This window comes from Sinocyclocheilus anshuiensis, unplaced genomic scaffold, assembly GCF_001515605.1.
Source record: "Sinocyclocheilus anshuiensis isolate Anshui unplaced genomic scaffold, SAMN03320099.WGS_v1.1 scaffold553, whole genome shotgun sequence".
Classification (NCBI taxonomy): Eukaryota; Metazoa; Chordata; class Actinopteri; order Cypriniformes; family Cyprinidae; genus Sinocyclocheilus; species Sinocyclocheilus anshuiensis.
Window position 1 is genome coordinate 925735 of NW_015539821.1, and position 5098 is coordinate 930832.

General features: G+C 35.4%; 1 pseudogene; it reads left to right on the forward strand.

Moving 5' to 3' along the window:
• LOC107684129 (syntaxin-binding protein 4-like) overlaps window positions 1–1732 on the forward strand; it is a 36889-nt pseudogene extending 35157 nt beyond the window's left edge.
• The last annotated feature ends 3366 nt before the right edge of the window (window positions 1733–5098 follow it).

Here is a 5098-nt window from a genome sequence, read left to right on the forward strand (position 1 = left end):
TTATCAAGAACAGGCTTGCTCTGCGGTGAGTGATGCGGGCCAAAGAGCAAGGCAGGAGGAGAAGAGAGTAGTTGAATTGGTAAAGTTCTTGATAGGGACTCGCAACGGAGGCAGGAATCTAATCTAATCTCTCTCTCTCTCTCTCTCTCTCTCTCTCTCTCTCTCTATCTCTCTCTATATATATATATATATATAAGTGGTGATGGGCCGCCTGGACCAAAAAATGCCAGGGCTGATTTTTTGTCCCAGTCCAGCCCTGTGTAGAGTATATGTATCTGATTTCTCTGTTGTTGTTGTTTTTTTGTTTTCATTCACAGGTTTACCTTTTGGCTGGGGTGAGGCGTACACTGCAGATGGAGTGAAGTACTACGTAAAGTAAGTTATGAGACACTTCAAATACATTCACAAAAACCAGTTCCTTTGTTTCTGCCTTGTTTCACAAAAGTAAATAACAGTTCTCATGTTTTGAAGGGCACTTCATAAGTTGTTTGTACAGCATGAGATAATGGTTTTAGCTACAGTAAACATTCAATAGGTACTGTACATTAAAAAGAACTGCGCTTCTACAACCAAATATTCTGAACAAAATTGCAGATATTGCTGTTGTGCTTTGAAACCAGCAGAATTTTCATATTGTTATTGACCATATTTATGTAACCTCTTGATCTCTAGAGGTTACTTAATCTCCCCTTCCCATGAGCATGTTCTTTCAGTTGCATATCCTTCAAAACAGTCCAGTTTAATATTGCAGACATCCATCACTCTTTTGAGAGTTTTGAAGTCGCACGCAAAACCACACCTATGAGTCCAGCGTTCTCTATTACACCCTCACCAGCACCACAACAGTCACCTGTACACACACAATGTCCCATGCACGTCTCAGATGTTTGGGGACAGTAAGGATTCATACTTTTATTCCGCAGGGATGCATTAAATTGGTCAAAAGTGACATTAAAGTCGGCTCCGATGGCCTCGTGGGCAGCGCCTTTGCGGTTTGGGCATCCCGAGTTCGAGTCCCGGCTCGTGGACCTTTCCCGATCCCACCCCCCTCTCTCTTTCACCCACTTCGCTTCCTGTCGACCAACTGTCCTATATATAAAAAAAAAAAAAAAAGTGACAGTAAAAACGTTTGCGTTGTTACAAAAAAAATCAAATTAATGCTTCCAAAACAGCATATTAGAATGATTTCTGAAAAATCATGTGACACTAGAGTAATGATTGCTGAAAATTCAGCTTTGCAATGACAGGAATTAATTGCATTTTAAAATATATTAAAATGGAAAACAAATATTTTAAATTGTAATAATATTTCACAATATTACTCTTCTCTTTCTTCTGTATTTTTAAACAAATAAATGCAGCCTTTGTGAGCAAAATACTTTTTAAAAGAACATTTAAAAAACCTTACTAACCCCAAACTGTTAGTGTTAGGTAGTCTTTTTTTTTTTTTTGTATTCAAAATTTTTTTCATTTGGGGATGTCATTTATTAAATAAATCTTTCTTTTTCCTCCAGTCATGTAACTCAGACAACATCATGGACGCACCCTGTAATAAGATCTTTGGGTCTGTCAGAACCAGGAACAAATGACGAAACCCTGAACTCTCCAGAATCCACAGCCTAGACTGATTCCGAAGACTGTGCACTCTTCTCCCACTTTCTGTCCAACTGTTCGGTAAAAAAAACCCCAAAAAAACCAACCTAAACACAGCATATAAACATGAAGTGATATGTGCATTATCAAAAAAAAAAAAAAAAAAATCTACACATTCATTAAATGAAAATCTAATTGATATTGAAATACGCAGCAAATATATCCCAAATACTCCTAAGCTCTTTGATAGGTTGAGAACTCACAGTTGAGTTTTCCCTGTTTTTGTGTCTGTCCACTGTTTTTCTGACATTTTAGGAATTTCCCCTCATGTTATACACTCATTTCTGTCTATTTTGTACCTTGAGAAAAAACAATGGACAGGCCCAATCTGTTTTCCTATTTTCAGAAAAAGTCAAACATAATTGCACTTGTTTGAAGTCAAAGGACGTGGCCTCTTTGGTGAAGCAGGAACTTAGATGGAACTTAGATGTTCATTCAATTCAATTTGGCTTGTGTTTGCTGCCACTTTGATCCACTTTCTGAAACTTTTGTTCACAGATTTGTTGAAACAGGAATTTGTTTACTTTCACAAACGTCTTCGAACCAGCTCTAAGCTCTGAGAGTGAGACACTTCTTCGGTTCACTATAATATAATTGTTCTCCATATAAAGGCACATTTTTAATTCTGCTGTTATCCTTAGTGACGTTCATTATGCATAACTGTGAAAGTGTCTTCTCTTGCATGTGCAATTAGTTCTGCGCTTCCATTAGAAATGTGAGTTTAACATACCCTAAGCCTTATGTGTATAATTTCTTGGAAAATGATACGACATGGCACATTTGCTTTGTTGTGAATTCACTCTGCCTAACAGCGTAAAGTTAGCCTCAGAGATCTCTTTACGTAGATCATGAAGACATATGTTTTTCCTGTAATGTGTGAATACTTTTGTGGTTCTATTAAAGATCAACTGATAAAAATCCTGCACATTTTTGCTTTTTGAAAGAATATTAGCTGGGTCTGTCTATTTCAGGCTGAGTGTGCACTTCACTTGCACTTCACACCTTAGGCAAGAAATATTGATTTTTTTTCCCTCCATAGCTGGTACTGTTAGATGAGTCCATGAAATTTTAAATCACATAAATGTCTGCTTGCAGCTTTTGCATCTAATACAAAAAAATAGTCCCTTCAAGAAAAAAAGCATTTTTAATTAACTAATAATTAGTTAAACCTAAGTTTATTAAATGAAAACCACAAAGCAAAATGTATTGGAAAAAATGAAAACTTTCCAAGGACTTGCTGCAAATGCATTATAAAAAATTGCACCCATATTTCATAGAAAAGTAAAATAAACTATAAATAGCCAATAAATAGTGAGATGTAAACTCAGAATTCAGAGGAAAAAAAGTAACAATTGCTAGACGCAAACTCAGAATTTTGAGGAAAAAGTCAGAATTGCAAGATGTAAATTAAGAACTGTGAGGGGAAAAAAAAGTCACAATTGTGAGATCAAATAACCTTTTTAATTTGTTTTCCCATGGTAAAAACATGCTTCCATAATTAGCATTATAAATAATACTAAAAATTCATGTTCATTTCAACCAAAGTGTGTTGATATTATTGTTTTAAAAGCATAATTATATATTGTATATTTTCATACAGTATATCAGTGGTTTTCATCCTGGTCCTGGGGACCCAGCACTGCGCATCTTATTAAACACACCTGAAATCATAAGATCATCAGGTCATTAGGAAGGAGCTCCCTGAATTGAACTAAGCATGTCAGAAAAGAGAAACATAAAATGTGTAGTACTGTGGCTCCCCAGGTCCAGGATTGAAAACCACTGCAGTACAGTATATGATATTTTTGGACAGAATCATTCTCATCGAAATGTCCTCTAAAATAATATTATTATTATTTCACTGATTTTAATTCTACTGAACTAGACAGTTACACACTGATAATAACAGGTATGATCTATTCTGAAGCAGACCATATGACTTTCTTTCACAAGTGAAAATCTCGTCATTGTGCTAAGGACTTAGCAATTTGATTATGCCAGTCCAAGATTGTTAAGATGCGTAAGAGCATAATTCAGGAATGAATAACCCAGACATCATTAGCAAGTTTTGGTACAACCTCTCCTATCAAAATTTCATAAGACGACAGTAATTATAATGAACTTTTCTAGAGAGCAATTGCAGTTTCTGTTTAGGTCTACTTGCCATCTAATTAGTTGCAATCTGTTTCCAGTTTGTCAGACACATGTTACAACATGTGGTTTAGTTGTTTCCAATTAAAGGAGGAGTGGCCAGTCATGGCCTACTTTTCTGCAAAGCAACGTCACATCTGATTGCTTCAGCAACTGGTTGCCAAGGTAACAAAAAAGAAGAAAGACGAGTTCTATAGGACTCTGATAGAAAAATCCATTTGCCTTTTTACACTCAGGTTGGTGTTTCAAAAATCACTTACATTTACTGTCCATTTATGTACACTAGTCTTTTTTGACCGTTTATCTTCAATAGGTAACAATATACAGTATATGGATCAGCGTTGACAAGGAATGACAGGTAGGCGCCGCCCCTTAATTGATTGTGCTGAAAGCATTCTGTCATGTCTGACCAATGTATGTGTTCGTTTACTGGGGTCTGAAACAGAGAGGTTAAGTAAAAAGATACGATAAGTTGATGTTACTCGCTGTGTCGGTGTGATCCTTATCAAACGCAACAAGGGCGTTTATGCATTGTTTATGTGAGCATCCTTGGAAACAGTAGGTCACACCCCTCTGTTCAGTTGATGCACCATAACCACCTATATAATGAGAATGGTCATATATATTACATCTAGAATTGTATTATATGCTATAGGTTTAATAATAGCTAACTTCTGGAGAAAAAAAAACAGACTGTACAGAATAACAAAAATATTGCACAATCATTTGAAAACACATTTTTAAGCCTCCCTCCCTTGCATATTGATTTTAGCCTCCAAATGCTGACTGACTCACTGCCTACCTTTTCAAAATAACTTGATATACAATCATCCTCTCCAAATCCAGTTTAACCTAAATGAAATGATGGTTGTAGTGTTAATGGTGATGGCATAATAATTATTTTGAACAAGTAAATCTGATAAACACAAACAATTCAAACATAAAGTAGGTCGTAACAACAGCACTCTTTTTGACACGAAATTAGATAATTATTAGATTTCTAAACTACTTTTATTTGAAGCAGGCAAATATTGGAATATTAGGCTATATCAAGGTTTGAGACACTAAAAATGTGTTACTCGTTCGGGTCTCCTCGTTTGCATTTTTATGAGTACAATTAGATAATGCTCTTTAATACATGAGCTATTCAGCAATGACAGAACTAATTGTGCTTGATAACTTTATGCTTAAAAATAATTTCTCATAAGCAGTGTTGGGGAAAGTTACTTTTAAAAGTAATGCATTACAATATTGCGTTACTCCATAAAAAAGTAACTAATTACGTTACTTAGTT